This window comes from Cavia porcellus, unplaced genomic scaffold (genome assembly GCF_034190915.1).
Source record: "Cavia porcellus strain 051 isolate PalLab524CR breed Dunkin Hartley unplaced genomic scaffold, mCavPor4.1 scaffold_43, whole genome shotgun sequence".
Classification (NCBI taxonomy): domain Eukaryota; kingdom Metazoa; phylum Chordata; class Mammalia; order Rodentia; family Caviidae; genus Cavia; species Cavia porcellus.
Window position 1 is genome coordinate 578814 of NW_026947526.1, and position 17854 is coordinate 596667.

A 17854-nucleotide genomic window follows, 5' to 3' on the forward strand; every position below is an offset into this window, starting at 1 on the left:
CATTGCATACCTAGGCTCAGGCCACAATACGACATCACTCAGAAAGTAAGCACCTATGTCATCTCAACTTTTTCCAAATATTTCTTATGTGCAGTTACTCCCTAGTGTGAAGGAATCTTATGTTTGGAAAAGGGAAACACTGCAACCAACATATCTTTTCCACACTGCCAACACACATAGTTTTTTCCTTGTGTGCATTACTCCTCTATTCGATGGCATTTTTGTGCACTAAATGCTGTCAACCACTGTTGAAATGCATAGAATTACTACACAGATGGAGTTGTCATGTAGCAACAATGTCTCTAATTGTGGAAAGTTTTCCTACACTCCTTATTTTCATAGGTTTTTTCCCCCAGTGTGAGATCATTTATGTTTATGAAGGGCAAATTTGTCAACAAATCTACTTACTCATTTCTCATATAGCTAAGGTTTTTCTACAGAGTGAATGGTTTATATACACAAAAGCTACTACTATAGCTGAAAGACATCCCAAATTGCTTACATAAGATAGTTAGGGTTTATGTATCACCTCTTCATACTGAATGCTTTACCATAATGGTTGTATCCATACAGCTTCTACCCAGTTTGAGTTTTTTCATGAAGAAGGGTAGAAGTCTGACTGAGAGATTTGAAACACTGCTCACATACAAAGGGTTTCTCCCCAATGTGAATTCTTTCATGTATACTAAGGTTACCACTTTGTCTGAAAGATTTTCCATACTGTATACACACATAGGGTTTCTCTCTACAGTGAATTCTATCATGTAATTTACAACTAGTCACTATAATAAATGCTTTCCCACATTTGTTACATAAAAAGTGTTTTTCACCCATGTCAATTCTTTTTTGAGCTTTGAAAAAAGAGGCTCTTCTGAGTGCTTTCCCACACTAGGTGGATCCATAGGGTTCCTCCCCAGTATGAATTCTTTCATGTCTAATAAAACTATATTTTTGATTGAAAGATTTTTCCACACTGCTTACATACAAAAGGTTTCTCTCCAGTGTCAGTTCTATCATGTGCTTTACAAGCAGAGGCTTTTCTGAATGCATTTCCACATTTGTTGCATACATAGGGTTTCTCCCCTGTGTGAATCCATTCATGTGTAATAAGCCAGTCCTTTTGATTGAAAGTTTTCCCACATTGCTTACATACAAAGGGTTTCTCTCCAGTGTGAGTTCTATCATGTGCTTTACAAACAGAGGCTTTACTGAATGCATTCCCAGATTTGTTGCATACATAGTGTTTCTCTCCGGTGTGAATTCTTTCATGTAATAAGGCTAACTTTTTGACTGAAAGATTTCCCACATTGCTTACATACAAAGTGTTTCTCCCCAGTTTGAGTTCTATCATGTGCTTTGCAAGCAGAGGCTGTACTAAATGCTTTCCCACATTTATTGCATGCAAACGGTTTCTCCCCAGTGTGACTGTTTTTATTTCTTTGACAGCTACTGTGTTTACTGAATGCTTTCCCACATTTCTTGCATTCACATGGTTGCTTTCCAGTGTGAAGTTTCTTATATTTTTTAAAGAAATTACTGTGAGATAATGCTTTTGCACATTTCTCAGTTATATGATGTTTCTCTCTACCATATTTTCTAACATGATTTTCAATATTAGGTGAAGAAATAGAACTATATTCATAGTGTTTTTGTACATACAAGTTTCCCAAACTGTGGTGTGTCTTGTTGATTTGAAAACTGTTAGGTGTTTTGTGGGCTTTCACACTTTTACCTACAAAGATTTTCTGCCCAGTGTGAGTTTGTTCACTAAGATCACATCTGACTCTTCATATTGTCCATATTGACAGGGTATTTTTGTACTCTTCCTCATTTCATGCTTTTGAAAGGACTAGAAATCACTGCAGGTCTCTACATCTTCATTACATTTATATTGCTGTTGTTCAAATCTTATACAATTGTCTTCATCATATCTGTAAAAAATACAAAGAAAAATATCAATCACAATGGGAAAAGCTCCTCATTAACAAATGATATTTATGATGACTACTCTGGTTTGATGCATAAGTAATTCTGACAGTTAACTGACTCACTGTGCTGCAGTACTACTTTCAAAGTACTATTCATTCTAAAGAGGATGGTTTTCATTGGAGAATTTTAAATTGCTATATGATTTTGATATATAATGTCATTTAAAGATTGGTACAAATGACTACCAAATATTTATCATTTTTTAAGCTCCTCATGTCTTCATTCTCCCCAGCATCTATTTAGCCTGATCATTTTTCTTTTCTATAGAAAGTAAGGATTTCTGGTCTTATATTATCTCTCTTTACTGTTACTCCTCTTATATGCTATTAATTTCCCATTTAAGAGCAAACCTATGATATTTCCATTACTGTGTCTGATTTCTTTCAATTAAGTCCAACTATTTTTCTTCCTTGAGAAATGGAAACAGCCATATGGTTCCTTGTATAGCATATTTTTTTCAGTGTAGAGTTTAACACTACATTACTTCACTTAGACTGAAGTAAATTTGATGATGCATTATTTCTTTTTATGAGAAAGATTCTCAATGACCATGAACTTTCTCAGCCCGAGCATCAGGTGGGCATCCTGCTGATTCAGCCTCCCAGAGTGCTGGGATTGCAAGGACATACCACCATTATGAGCTGACTCCACATTTTCTTTACCTTGGCAACCAGTGATGGGCATCTGGGCCCATACCATAGCTTAGCTACTATAAATTTATTCTTTTTTAAAATATTATTTAAAGAGAAAGAAACAAAAAATACATGGGGAAAAAAGGGGGTAGAAATAATACTGAATTACAGAAAAATAAATGGTTAGAAATCACCAGTTGATAACTTACATATTGTTATCTTAAAAATAGTTGTCCAGGTTACAAAATTAAAGTATGTAAAGTGACATTCAAATAGTGACACTGCCAACAGTTCTGCTCAATGATCTAACAAAAACTTAGTAATATGGTTATCAGTCCTACATACTTGATTTTTATCTTAAAGAGGGTAAGATTAAACATATCAAAACAGAACAAAACAGTTCAAAAATAAACAATTAAAAGAAATACAGATTTCAAAGCAAGTCCACTGGAAATCTTCACTGTTTATCTAATTGTCTCTAGTTTCTTACCAAATAGTTGTCCCCATCTTTGCACACTTTAAATACATACTGCATATTATAGAACTAATCAAATCATTAAAAGATGATGAAGGCTTTTTAGATCTTCAAGATCTGACATTGGGGGAGACAATAATAACTACCATAGTGTCTCTCATTCTCTTGGTTGTAGCTGTCCTGATCTTTACATATGGTGAAATTCAAGTTAAGAGACTAGACTAATATCACTCTGGACAGTGAATAATAGTATTGCTAGATTTTATATCATAATGGTACAAAATTAACATTGTGTTTCTTAGTGTCTCTTCTCCTTCAGAGTATCTGTTCATTACATCTTGCATTATATAATCTGTCCCTGCATATAGTTTTAAAAAATCTTCCCATGTGTGAATTTCTATGTGTATATCTATCCTGTCTGTATTACAGGGAAAGACAAATCATAACAAGACAGCAAAACAAATTCCTAGAAAAACATGCAATGAAAAGAACACATAAGACACAATATTAGGTGATCTACCATAGTTACTATTCCTTCTCTTGTTATTTTCAATAGACTTGTCCACATCATCAGGCTTAATATAGTTAAGCAGAGTATTACATAGCTATTTTTCTAAAAACACAATTTGAAAACATTGTAGGACTTGAGAGCTGTTAATAAGCAAAACCAGTGTGGATATCTTTTACATCTTGTCATCTAGAGAGTAGTTGCCTCTACTTTTATGGTTGATACATCAAGCATACCAAATTCAAATAAAATCAGTCAAGATGAAACCACAGTCTAACCATTCAGATTCAAATAAGATTCATCATAGTAAGACAATGTAAGTAATACAGGGTTTCAGTTTAAGGTAATAGGAAATTAAGAATAGTTACCATGGTATAACCTGCTATTTTTGGGTCAGATGTCTGTGCCCTCAAATCTGATATGAGTGGACATACTGGGACAAATTAATTCAAGCTAAACAGAGTGATAAGACTACTGTGACTTTTAAATCCTGATACACTATTAAAAATGACCTCTGTCTTTTTTATATAGTGTATCAAAGCTACCTATACTAAAGCTTATAGCTTACTGTCTCTGCCTCATGTCTGCTACTCCACTTTACTGCTATAATTTGTCCACCTTACTCCATCATTCCACTGCCTACCCCATTAATTGAGGCCTCTCTGCCACTGTTGTTGGAATTCTGGTATTCCTTCCTCTGACTAGAATGTGTTTCAGCACTCTCTATAGGGTTGGGTTGGTGGCCATGAACTCCCACAGTTTCTTCTTGTCATGGAAATACCTTATTTCTCCATTAATTTTGAGAGAGAGTTTTTCTGGGTATATCAGTGTTGGTTGCAAATTATTTTCTTTCAGGGCTTGGGATATTTCTCCCCAGTCTTTTCTTGATTTGAGAGTTTGTGTTGATAAATCTATTATTTTGATAATTTTCCCATTGTAGGTTATCTGGTTCTTTTCCCTGGCTGCTTTTAGTATTCTGTTCTTTTGGTGGATTTCTGGAATCTTTATTATTATATGTCTGGGTGTATATATGTTTTGGTTGTAAGTAGCTGCAGCTATGTATGCCTCATATATCTGGATATCATTTATTTTTCCTATACTTGGGAAGTTTTCCTTTAATATTTGTGTGAGTATTCTTTGTATTTCATTTTTGGCTGCTCCTGCTTCCTTGCTCATATGCTTTATTCTTAAGTTATATATCCTTTTGTCACCTTCTAGCCTTTGAATTGTTTCTTTCTGATTCCTCATTATTTTTAAGGAGTATTTTCTTACATGATCATATATCATAAATCTCTCTTCAAGTTTCAAAAAGCTAACTTTAGTTTCTGTCAAGGCATTTTGCCAGTGATCAATGGTGTTTTTAGTTTCATGGTAATATCTTTAGATCTGTTTCATGTATTCTAGGTTGTGTTTAAATTCTTCTTCTGAAGTTTCTCTTTCTGATTTCCCACATTCTTCCATCTGTGTTTCCGTGGGTGGGGCCTGTCATTTAATTAATCTCTTTATATCTTGCTTCACTTGGATCAGAAGTACAGTTTTCAATTAATCTATGAGGTCATGAAGGTATTTCTTTATTTCAGCTGATGCTGGGTCTAGTATTGAATGGTTTCTGTGGTGATTCTCTTCTGTGTTTACTTCTCCTGGGCTTATATTCTCACATACAGCAACAAGATTTTTTTATTTCTATCTCTAGTCTTGTTTCTGGTTTCTTTCAGACTGGAGTGTCCTGTGGGTCTCTATCCCCCTCTATATTGCTTAGGGACTTTCCGAAGCATGCTGACTTCAGTTTTGCTGCCCTCCCCAATTTGTTGTTCTATGAGGTAGGCAGGGATGCAAGGATGATGCAGACTAGCTTCCTGCCTCTGTGCCAGTCAATCTGCAAGTTAGGCTGTACCTTGTGGATATCACAGTCACAACAATTTTGTATCTGCTTATTGGGTCCGAACCAGAGGCATGGTTCAGCCCTAGCAGATCCTGCCAGTTCTCTCTGTGCCAGAAGCAGCTGACTAATGTCACCATAGCACAGGGCTCTGTGCAAATCCCAGCTGTCCTCTACCATACCACTCTGTGCCAGGAACAACTATCTAATGTCACTGCAGCGCTGGGTCTGCTCAATTCCAAGATGTCCTCCACCAGTCCTCTCTGTGTCACTGACGATGTCATGGTGCAGGGCTCTGCCCAATTTTAAAATGTCCTCCACCAGACCTCTCTGCACTAGGGATGACTATCTGATGTCACCATGGTGCCAGCTCTGCCCAACTCCAAGATGTCCTCCACCAGACCTCTCTCTGTTACTGATGCTGCCATGGTGGCAGGCTCTGCCCAATTCCAAGATGTCCTCAACCAGCAACAGCAGCTGTGGGACCCAGTCCTTAGTACTCATTCGGACTCAGTGCAGATCTTTCTCCTGAGTCCAATGCAAATTGCACCACTTGTCTTCAGTGCATACCCCAGTACAGCATGGATCAGTCAGAAAACTATATGGTGTCTGGCTTCAGAGCTCTGAAGCTTCTTGCAGTCTTCTCTGGCACAGCCAGCTGGCCCTGGCTGCTTTGCAGGGTCCTGGTTATCAATTTCCAACAGTCTCCAAAAGCCAATACAGCTTTTCCTCTTGGATCCACTGGTCAGTGTGCCACGTTAATGGTGCAGGGTTTGCAGACGCCCATTATCGGCAGCCATGGTCATGGCACAACCTTAAATCCTCTGGCCATGCCAAGTACAGTGTGGAACAGGGCTCCATGAGTACATTGGGCTTCAGCTCTCCATCCATGCTTTTCCTTCCTTTTCCCAGTTTTATTTTTCCCTTCAGTTACTTCCTTGGTTAATAAGAATCATTATCGATTTGTCTGGCCCGCTCTATGTTGTCATGTTCTAGTATTTATGACACTCTCCCTCAAATCCTCTAGCAAGCTGCCATTTGTGAAACTCCCCTATAAATTTATTCTTATATCAGAGATTGTAAATGTCCTTTCATGTGCTGCATTAAACCACACACTGTGTGGATCATTAACATTTGATGATTTTAATATTTTTGACAATATACTGAAAACCAATGTACATAATGACACAGTACAACTCACTCAAAGGTCACGAGGTGGAGGCAGGAGGACGCTCTGGCCAGTATGAGATACACTGTAAGTTTAAAGTCAACCTGAGCTACAGTACGAAATCATGGCTCAAAAGTACAAAACAAAAACTGATGAATGTACATGTTAAAAAATATGCAACATATTATTTTAACTTTGAGATCTCTGAATATTTATTACTATGTTTCTATTTTATGTATAAATCAACAACATATGAGGAAATTTAAACATGAAAAGCTAAACATTTTATAGGACATTTTCAAAGTACTTATTGTAAACAGTAACATTCATTTGCATTTTGAAAATTCAATCTATGTAAAACATTTTTTTACATCATGAAAGCCTCAGTATTCACATGAATACATAAATGGTCATTTTGAAGATGAGTTTCTATCAAAATTCACAATTATCTTCATTTCCTACATATTAGAATACAATATTTAAATTTCTCTCATACATTCCCGTGATGTTGATCAGGAAGGAAATTTTCAAACTGATATATTAGTGTTTTTTGTTATATAGTATCAGCACTACCTCTGATTCCTATGTTCAAATACTTTTCTATGGATTCCCAAATAAAACAAAATAAAAACAAGTGTATCTCTTGATATTTTTCTAAGTTTAAATAAAGTGTAACATGATTTCATTCCTTCAAGTTACCTTGTTGCAATATTCATGCTCAAATACTGAGGAATTACTAATGCTCTTGTACAAATAAATAAAACATCATACTTACCTACTGCAGTAATATTCATATATGTTTTCCTCATCACATCTCTGTAGAGCTTCTTTTGGAATGGAGACAACAAATTCCACTCTTCGAGGGTGAACTTCACAGCTACATTCTCAAAGTACACTGTCTCCTACATAATAACAAGAGTGCTCAAGGTTAGAAACATAACTAACATATTTCAGCTTCACTTATAAAATGTCTAACTGAAGGACATTCTTTCAAGAATGGACTGCAATGTCAAGGTCATCAAAACACAAGTGCATTCAAATATTGTCACTCAGTAACACTGATGCCAAACTATAACACAATGCCAAAGCACCACAGAAATGTGGCATGGCTTAACTTGCAGAGCTGCTTATATTTTAATTTTTACTGACTTTAAAGAAGAGCTCAAAGAGGGACCCTGCAAATGCACATTGACAAAACACCTAGTTATTCATAACACTGAGTTCATCTTTCTTTCTAGACGCATTTACACTCTTGAAAATGTTTTCCTAGATAAATATTTAGTTGAATATGAAAGGAGGCCTATGAAGTACTAAAATTTAATGAAAATAAAGGTTTATTTAACCATTCTTTAGGCAAGGAAATTAGGGTAAGTTAGTCATAATCTTATAACCCAGGAACACCAAATTATCTCCTTGTACATGAATACTAGAAAATCTACTTGGGTGTAAAGGAAGACAATGTGGGAAAAAAGATTTTGGAAGTGCAATGAAAATGGAAGTTTAGCAAAATAACTGGTCAATAAATACAGAAGGAAGAGTTCAGCCCACTGGGGTGGCACAGGCCTGTTCTCCCTGGACTTGAGAAGTTGGTGTAAGAGGATTACCAGGAATTTCAGCAACACCATGTGTAGTGTCCAGTCTGGGCTATGTAATAAGGACAGTTCAGACTACAGAGTGAGGCAATGCATCAAGCTCCATCACCAAATAAAAATTAAAATTAATTCAGTAATTTACCAATCACAGCCTTGTACCAGGGATACATCTCGGTGGTATGAGCAACTGACTGATATGTGCAAGGCCCTGAGTTCAATTTCCAACCCCAAATAACCAAACTAAACACACCTTTGATTTTTTCAACAATTATAGATGAAAGTTAGAAAAAAAAAGCCTACAAATGTTCAATACATTTGAGCAAGGAAATATTTTGCATAATAAACATGAAAAACATTCAAAGTTCAACATTCATATCACTGGACAAATGGATCTCAGGAAAGGGTGACAACTTTCAATGCATCCAAATGGAAGTAGAATATTTTTGCACAATTCAGCTCATGTTGTACCTCTCAAGAAGAAAGCACAATACATTTCATTTACATTCAGAGAGAAACAGGTATGTCCTAGAATTCTGAAATATGCAATTTCCTTGCCCATGTGCATTGACATGGGAAAGAGAAATGTGAATGACTATGCAATTTATACTACAAAACACAGAGTTAATGAAAAAGTTTCCTGAGGAGAAATGCAAGCAGCCAAGGAAATTAGAAGAAACTGAAATCTATAAAATGGGAATTAAACAAGAAAACATTTATGGAAGGAAATAACAAAGATTTTACATTCAGAGTAAAGATGAATGAGCACAAATCTAAAAACAATCAAAAACTTATTGACTCAGGAGAAATACTGAACAGAAAACAAAATCTAAATCACATTTATGAAAATCACCAAATATTGAAGTGTGTAAGAACAAAATATTTAGATTTACTAAGTCAACACTCAGCTCCTAAATTCCACAAACACCTTGACTATGGAGTTTATGAAAATCCACAGAAAAGGTACTCCTTTATAATGTCTAGAAAATAATTTGTGCTATTATTCCTGGAAATACATGTGATTCTTTTCAAGAGAAATTAAAAAGTCAGAAACTGTGTCCAAAAGACTAAATGAGAAAGGCCTTGATTTTTGGCCTTGATTCACATACCAGCCATGGTGAACAAAAGTAAAAAATGATTACATTGAGAAATACCACAAAACCTAACACAATATTTCTTTGTGCACTTTTGAAGCAGTTCCTGAAAAGTAAAAAGGAAGAAACTAAAAAAAAAAAAAAAAAAAATCCAAAACAACAACAACAACAATGACAACAAACAGTCTCCATGAAAAAGCACACATTGTAAATTTTGGAAAATTTCCAAAGAAGAGTTGTCATCAATAATGCAATAAAACTTTCTGATCTGAAAGGATTTTATCACATGGTTACTTTCCTTTCTTCTCTAAGATCCAATGGTAAAACACTCTGAATACATGTGGGACACTTTCATTGTTATCACTAAATCTAAACAAAGACTTTTGAGAATAAGCTTTCTTTAAATGATTAAAACAATAAATTGAAATTCAGGTATTTAGTCTTTTATATCTGCCTACCTGTCTTTAGACATGAAATGATGAGACAATATCCATAATAGTGCTAAGCAAACTACAGTGGTAATATCAGTGCAATAAATTCACAGCTAACAGTTGTGTAATGGTAAATTCACCAAAAGGAGAACAGGTCAGCCTATCAGGGGAGCAGGTGACATTATCAAGAGAATAGGTCAGATTAAAAGGAATGGAGAGAACATGTGGCAAAGCTGATGGATAGGTAGAAAACTACATAATGGGCAAATACTCATACCACCTGGAGAGCAGCAGTTATTATGTGGATACTGCTGAGGATAGATTAAACAGAAAGCTGTGAAAAAACACATACCTGGGTGGCACTGATTCAACAAATCTACTGAAGCTACATTAGTTTGACTATATTCCATATGTACAATCTGCATTTCTTTAAAAACTAATATCATTCCTTAATACATATCCCACTACAAAGAGCAACTAATTACCAAAACAGAAACAGGATTGGAAGAGAAAAATCAATCATTTATAAGAATATATTTAAGAATTCCTAACAAATCTATCAGTGACTGACAGCTGAGGAAGGCAGAGCAATATTTAAAGTCACCATCAAGTCAACATGATAACAAATCAAAGCACCATATCAGATGGATTCTAGTGAATATTTTATCACAGAAATACATGGCACACAGTCACAGTCATCAAAACAAGTCAACTGTTTGCACATGTGGCCCAGGTTGAGACTAGCAGTACAGAACATAACATAGTTAGTGGAGTGGAATCAAAGTCATGAAAAGAAAGCTCTTACACAATGCTGGAATGAAATTAGAAATGAAAAGCTGAAACAAATGAAGAATACTTTTAGAATGAGAGATCAAACCACAAATTTTAAACTACATGCTTCAAATAAACAGCTTAAATAAAGGATTTCATAATCTATGACAATGAATGTACATTTTTTGAGTTATTTCAGTTACTCAAAATCAGTGCCTCAAAACATATTAACAAGAGTGGATAAAGATACTGGAAAAGAACAAACACTTCAATTTCAGAACATTACAGAACACAAGGCAGAACTATGAGCTGAGTGCATGGCATTAATCTGCATTGCAGTCTTACGAAGTCTTACAATACAGCCAACAGTGCCCATAACAGGTCCATCCCTGAGTCTGTGGGAGCTGAATTCCCAGAGAGAAGTAGAGATAACTGCTGAAATATGAAAATGTTAATTACCCTACAGAAAACAGGATATTTCATTGCTCTATATTTGTGCATATTCTAAAGGACAATAGAGAATAAACTCTCAAAAGTATTAGTGGTGTTATTGAGTAATTAATATAATTAAACACATTAAAATCTAGAGAAAAACATCCTATAATGATGTCAGTGGACACAGAAAAGACACAAGAAACAAAATAACAGAGAACCAGTTGGAATTCATACAAATGTATCCACTTTCAAATAACAGTGTATATGGTGGAAACATTAAAGTTTCATCAAACATTAATAAAATTTATAAGATAATGTACCACAGACAACATCTCTGCATTGAAATACAGATATGTGCCATCTAAAAATGGAGCAGGTATAAACAAGTGGATTGAAATTATGAGCACATACCACATGCAATTCACACTGACATAATTTCAAAAATGTAAAAACCATATTTGAATGAGCTATAAAAAAATCACAAACTGTGTCATTTAACTTGTCCTCTTCAACAAAGTTCAGTAACTGACAATGAATTAGAATAGCTACATGACCAATGGTGCTTCTGTCTCTGCACTCAGAAAAAAATTTCTATTACAATTCATGGAATATAGCTTAGCAGCACAGTGTCTGCCTGAAAATGTAGAATTTTGAGTTTGAACCCCAGTTTTTAAAAAATTGCATGTACAAGTGAATTTCCTAAGTCAAAGAGATCAGTTTGTGTGCTTAATAGCCAGTAACTTTGCACATTGTCCTTTACAGCATTATTTTACCTTCCACTATTTAAATTCCTATCATAAAATCCAACTATTATCATTATAAGGTATAGAACTAAAGTATTCAACAATTTATTCATTTATCACATGACTCTAGATATAAGACAGTAGTTTACACATGCCTGGCAAGGTCCTAACAGTTATTTTAATCATAGCCAATGCTAAAATATATATTAAAATTTACTTATGTTAACTTTTTTAATAAATCCTAATGAGATTTTTACACATCCTAAAATGACTTTGGAATTGTGAGAGTGTGCTCATTTATTTTGCAATTCATCTTCATGACAATGAAGCTCACTATTGAGGATACAATTGTCTGTTTAACAACACATATATAAACTGTCATTTAACTAGCACAGTTAGTTGTCTCCGGCATTATGACTTTTATAAAATATCCAACTATGACACCGAACTTTACCCTACATCTCAGGGGAATCCAGACTTATCAAAATTAATCCTAGCAGGAGGTTTAGGGTTAGGGTTAGTGTTAGGGTTAGGAGGGCACAATGAGAGCAGCATGCAGCCCCACCCTCAACCCTTTCCCTGTGAATAGACAAGGATTTAGCACGGTAAATTTTCAATAATAGCCCTTTCCTTCTCAAGGGTTGAAAATTAATCACTTGTGGCTTATTAAATTTTCAAAAGTAATGTACACAACTTGACACCTCTGATGCTTAGTCTTCTACTGTCACATTTTGTGAGTGTGAAGGCACCTGGGTTATCAGGAAAGACATCTGCATGTGGATTCACGTGACCAGGAAGCATGACCTATGAGATTGCATTTAGTACATGGCCCTTGCCTCTCTCTCTCTCTGTGCTGAAGTATCTCCCCTGGAAGGTTGAAGATTTTAATCTGATAGCATGAGCAAACCTGAGGCAAATAACCTAAGGCAAATGCTCATGTACAGGAAGTGAGGAGATTACTTTCCCCCTTATTATCCAACCCAGGTTATATGGTTGTTGTCAAGCACATACAAAGTGAGTCATTTGCGATGTGCTATAAACCAGTTAGTTATCCACTAAGAAGTGCAGGGCTTTAAAAATGAGTTGGAAGATTCATACTCATCATGAAAAACACCACAGGTAATCATCACAAAACACTAGCCTTTGTTTTGGTAAGAATTCCAGTCACAGATATTCTCCATAGGTAGTAATTATTTTCTGATTCTCTCAAAACTTTTTAGGAGAAAATGAAAATATTTTACAAAAAAAAAAAAACTTTATAGAAATCAAGTTACTTCCTCAGAAAGAAAAGATTGGCAAAATCATCTGTACATGGAATGAAATCTTTCCAGTATTCTGTAGCTTGTCATATTTAAGAGTACTAGATCATATTCATGGAACTAAAGGAATAATTTGTATCTTGAAAAATCAAATATGCCCAAATCTTATTTTTAAATGGGAAATTAGTCACAAAATATCTATTGGGAAATTTTTTTCTTTTCCAGTGCATTTTCTCCTTCCCCATTCCACTTGAGTATAGCCCCAGGTGCTCTATCTAGTGATTTTCATGGTCTTTTCAACTTTTAGAACTCTTTCTGTATGCTCACACAGCTGTGCATGTAGTCAGTACTCTAATGAGTCCTAGGTGCCTTAGAATCTTCTCTCTTTAGAAAGGTCAAAGTGCCAAAAGTTCAAATCCTTCTGAGGCTGCATGACACCACTCAATTGAAATTATAAACCTGAAACTCTATTATAGAGATGACATTAAAAGACATATTACAGAAATACTTGTTATGTCTCATCCTAACCCTAATGGCTAACCACTCACCTTGGTTTCTACCAATTTAAAATTTCCATTTTATCCTCTTGGCTGGAGGATACATGTCAAGCAGTTTGACCAGATTGGGCCACATCAGTAAAAATAAGGAAAAAAAATCCAGGGAAACAAAGACACAAAATGCCCACAGTACTGTTCACATTTCCAAACAGGATTGCACTGCTCTCCTGATAGAGCTGCTCAGGAGAAATAGGTGAATACAGCTCTCAAAACTGGAAACAACTGGGTAAGGCCCATGTTCTATATGGGATAACATGAAGGAATGACACAAAAGTGCTATTTGAGTTTCAAAATTAAAATGACTTGATCTACCTATGAGTAAATGACAACAAAATGCATTGAATATGTAAAAAGAGAAACCTGCTATTGTAAACCTCATGCTGAGTATTAGATTTTTTTCAGCCTGCTGAATACAAATGCCTTGAACTTTTTTTCAGATCTAACAGAAAGACAAATTTATAGTACAACACTAAACATCACATGTACCTCACTGAATGCAGGACACTCTAAATCACTAGTTGTTCATCCATGGTGTCCTTTTCCTGAGACCAAAGACTCATTTCTGGATCACTGACATGAGCCTATAAACTTTGCATTGTGCCATGAATCACTAACAGAAACTTTGTGTCAACTTACAAGTCCAATATAAGTTTAAACTGCAAGAATTTTCTCCTCATTATCTAAGTTAAGGCACTTTCATTAAGGTAATTGGGGTGGACATAAACCCTAAATGTGCATCTCTTATTGAAAAAGCTCTTGCTCAGTTATCCAGGGTAGCCTTGGTTTTGGGGTTATATTTGTGCACCTCTATGGCTCAGTGCTGTTTACTTTGCCCCAACACTATCTGTCAGACAGACCCTTTCTTTCTCTCTCCCTCCACATGTCTATGCCCTTCCATTTCCTTTTAATCAGTTGGCTTTTCTCATTCAAAAAGTACTTTCATTCCTATTCTTTAATACTCATGCAGAGCCTGAATATTTGAATATACCCCTACTTCCGGAAAAAGTTCACCTTAGAGTCTTTTTGAGACAGGGTCTCACAATGCAGTACAGCATGTCCTTGAGCTCACTTCATAGCCAAGGTTTGCCTTAAATAAACTTGTAAGAACCCTTCTGTATCTGATTCCTGAGTGCCAGGGTTAAGGGGATATGCCACCATGCCATGCTCAGTGTTTCAAATTTCGGGTTAAAGTCTAAGCACAGCCCTAAATCTATAGCCATTTTTTCATAGGAGACACATTTCCCTTTCTATTCTCACATTAATCACATCTCTATATCCCTGTTATCACCAGTTGACTGTTTTTTCAGTGTGGGATTAACAGCATGTCCTACAGGAAGTTGTTCTCTGCAGGAACTTTCCCCTCAGGGTCTAGTGCATGCCATCCCCCAAATACTCCACAGCATTCTGAACTCTATGAAATGGCTTGCTTCAGCAGTTCAATTGTAAAAAAAAAGTTGTTTATTTACTTATCTTATAAATTAGACACCAGCAAAGGTAAGGGCCTCTTTTAAAGTTGCAAAATTAGTGGCTTTGATAAGAATTACAATGAGAATAGCCAATGACCTTGGACTTTGAATAAGCAATGAATTTTCTCCCCCACAATAAAATGCAGATTTCCCTCTGCTATGGTGACTTGCAGTTGCTAATTACTACACTCCTGAGATAACAGAAATGTAAATACAAACAGCCAGTTTATCTCTAAACCCTCTTTCCTGTAGACCCCACAGGCTGAAGAAATGAGTTAGAGAAACCGGGCTCAAAGTTCTTTTTTCTGGTTGCAGTTACTCAGGACTATAATCTCCTCCCACTGGAGGCTGATAGAGGAGCATGGCCAAGAGTTCAAGGCCAGGCCAGACTACACAGATATGCTCTGTATCCAAACATAAAAAATAAAAAAAAGAAATGAGAAAAGGAAAGATAGATAGATAGAAGATACATAGGTGAAAATCTATTTTAAATCCACAGAACCACGTGTAGCTTCTGGCCAGCTGACTATCCATGTGGGAAGCATTCTGAATTTTAAGGATCTCTTCTAATTTCTTGTTTTGGATCAAGAACTCTACACTCAGTGTGGTGAGATTGCTAGTTCTGTTTATGCGGTAACATCATTGTGAGTAGCGGTCTCACAGAAGGAATTCAGATGATAATTTTTTCTCACTCTGAGGACAGAACTCAGATTTGCCACAAACCATTACATGCCTCAAACACAGCTTTACGCAGGGCTGCTCAAAAAGACCTCCTGGACTTACAGTGGTTCTGCCTATTCCCTTCCAAACTCACACAATTGTGTCCCATTCCCAGCGCCAGTACCATCCAGTTACCATTGTGATGCTTGAGGGCGTCCGAGGATCCTTTGCAGAGCTCAGTAAAAAGTCACTGAAACTAGATATGCAGCCAGTCCCGGGCTCTCAGCATCAAACTCACAGTAAGCACTTCCTTGCCAGGACAGGGAAGAGCCCTCCTCCCTTGGCCCACCTGATTGGGTATTAACTCAGCCCCAACATTATTAATGATTGGCTCCTGGGCCCATCTCTCTACTTTGATGTCATCTGCAAATGTAGGATTCATACGTCCATTTAAGGATTTTACTCCTGGCTTTTCCGAGCTGCCCTGGGTTGCCTTAAGGTCTCAGTGCAATTTCCTGAATTTGAGTCCTAAACGTTCCCAGGTGAATGTCCTCTGAAAGAACCAGTCCGTTGAAGACAGAAAAGATAATTTAGCCAGGTCAGATCAGGACAGATTGGAATGGGCAGGGACTGCTGTCCAGAATGAGACCATAAGTCAGGCGTGGTGGCTCATGCCTGTAATCCCAGTACTTGGGAGGTTGAGGCAAGAGAGTTGTTGCGAGTTTGAGACCAACCTGAGCTACAAAGTGAGCTCAAGGCCAGCCTGAACTGCATGGCATGAGACCCTGTCTCCAAAAAGACAGAAAAAAAAATGAGACCATAAGCTTTGTTGCCCTGATTTTTACAAGGTCTCTCTCTGCTAATTTGCATTGACTAAATTAATATGTGTCGCCAATAGAATTCCATTACAGCTTTAATGAAGAAACTAGACATATACAGTAACAAGCTTCTCAGAAAAAGTAAAGATGAAGGAAAATCGATAGTCCAACTGTTTCAGAAAAACTTTGTACTGTACCCAGTGTGATAAATCATACCTACATTTTAAAGATAAACCTAGTCAACCATGAGTTTCTCAGTGATTGCTGAAACAGAGTCTTGCACTTGATCCACTAGATCATTTCCTGTCAATTAAATGTGGGATTAAAAAAAACACTTTAGACTGTGAGTGAAAACATTTTTGGCATATGTGGATACACTCCACTCTAAGGTCATTGTATTAGTGCATTATCCTGTTATTGTTGACTTCACTTCATATCAAAGGTTGCTTTTAACCAACCCATAAGTTTTAGATATAAATCACTGACAGCATGAAAGAAAATCTAATGAAGCTGATGTGGAATTTGCAGGCAGGCAATGGCTCCTCAGCTGGGACCTCAGGGCCTGGCACATGTTCCAGGGAAATGACATTTTTGTCTCTTTAATCAATGCAGCCAGGAACAAAGGCAATCAGTTATCTGGCCACTACCTTCTCACAGGTAGCTGTCTGACCCTCATTTGTTTTCTTTCTTCCAAGTGAAGGGTTTTCATTTTCTATTTCAGTCTTACTATCTCTAAGCCCTTATTTTTATGACTGTTACATTCATTTCCTGTGGTGCAGTGACAGCAGAACACACCAACCTGTGACTAGGTCAGGTAGAAAATCATTTTTCTTCTTTTTACAGATTCCCCTTATTGAGAAGTCAAAACTTTTTTTTCTTTTCTTTTTTAATTTCTAGTAAAATAAGAAAAACATCCCTTGAAATTCCTGATTTTGTCCACAGCTATATTCCTGTTCCTTGTGAGTCCCTGAGCTCAGTTTCTACCAAATTAACAGGTTCAATAAATTTCTCTCTATTGATTACAGGTTGGCTGTTTTGTAGTAGTATTGCTCGCTACCTAATAACAGTGCCTCTTGCATAAGAGATTATCTTATAGATGTGCTGATAGAGCTTGTAATTACCAATCATGTGTCTAACAAGATTTAATATGATGGGTATATCTGATGTCAAGTGCATAATTTTCTATTTCTAAGCATCAAGCTTCTGACTTATCTGAGCCAGTGATTCACTTCTTTGAAAAGATTGATAAGTTGGCAATTGCAGGTTCCATATGAAATTCCTTCAGAATCATTGGCACACTGTCTTTGTGACCACCTCCACAGTGCACAGGCACTTTATTGTTTAATATTAAATAAGTTCTGTTATTAATGCATTTTGGAT

At 36.3% G+C, this 17854-nt stretch overlaps 1 long non-coding RNA gene across 1 annotated transcript in view; it reads right to left on the minus strand.

The window, feature by feature from the left end:
• Nucleotides 1-1870: 1870 nt before the first annotated feature.
• LOC134474926 (uncharacterized) overlaps nucleotides 1871-17854 on the minus strand; it is a 30721-nt gene continuing 14737 nt past the window's right edge. Inside the window, exons 4-5 of the long non-coding RNA XR_010045858.1 lie at nucleotides 7427-7553; nucleotides 1871-1931 (exon numbers count right to left, since the gene is read on the minus strand). This is a non-coding gene — a long non-coding RNA (uncharacterized LOC134474926). The remainder of the gene's footprint in view (nucleotides 1932-7426; nucleotides 7554-17854) is intronic.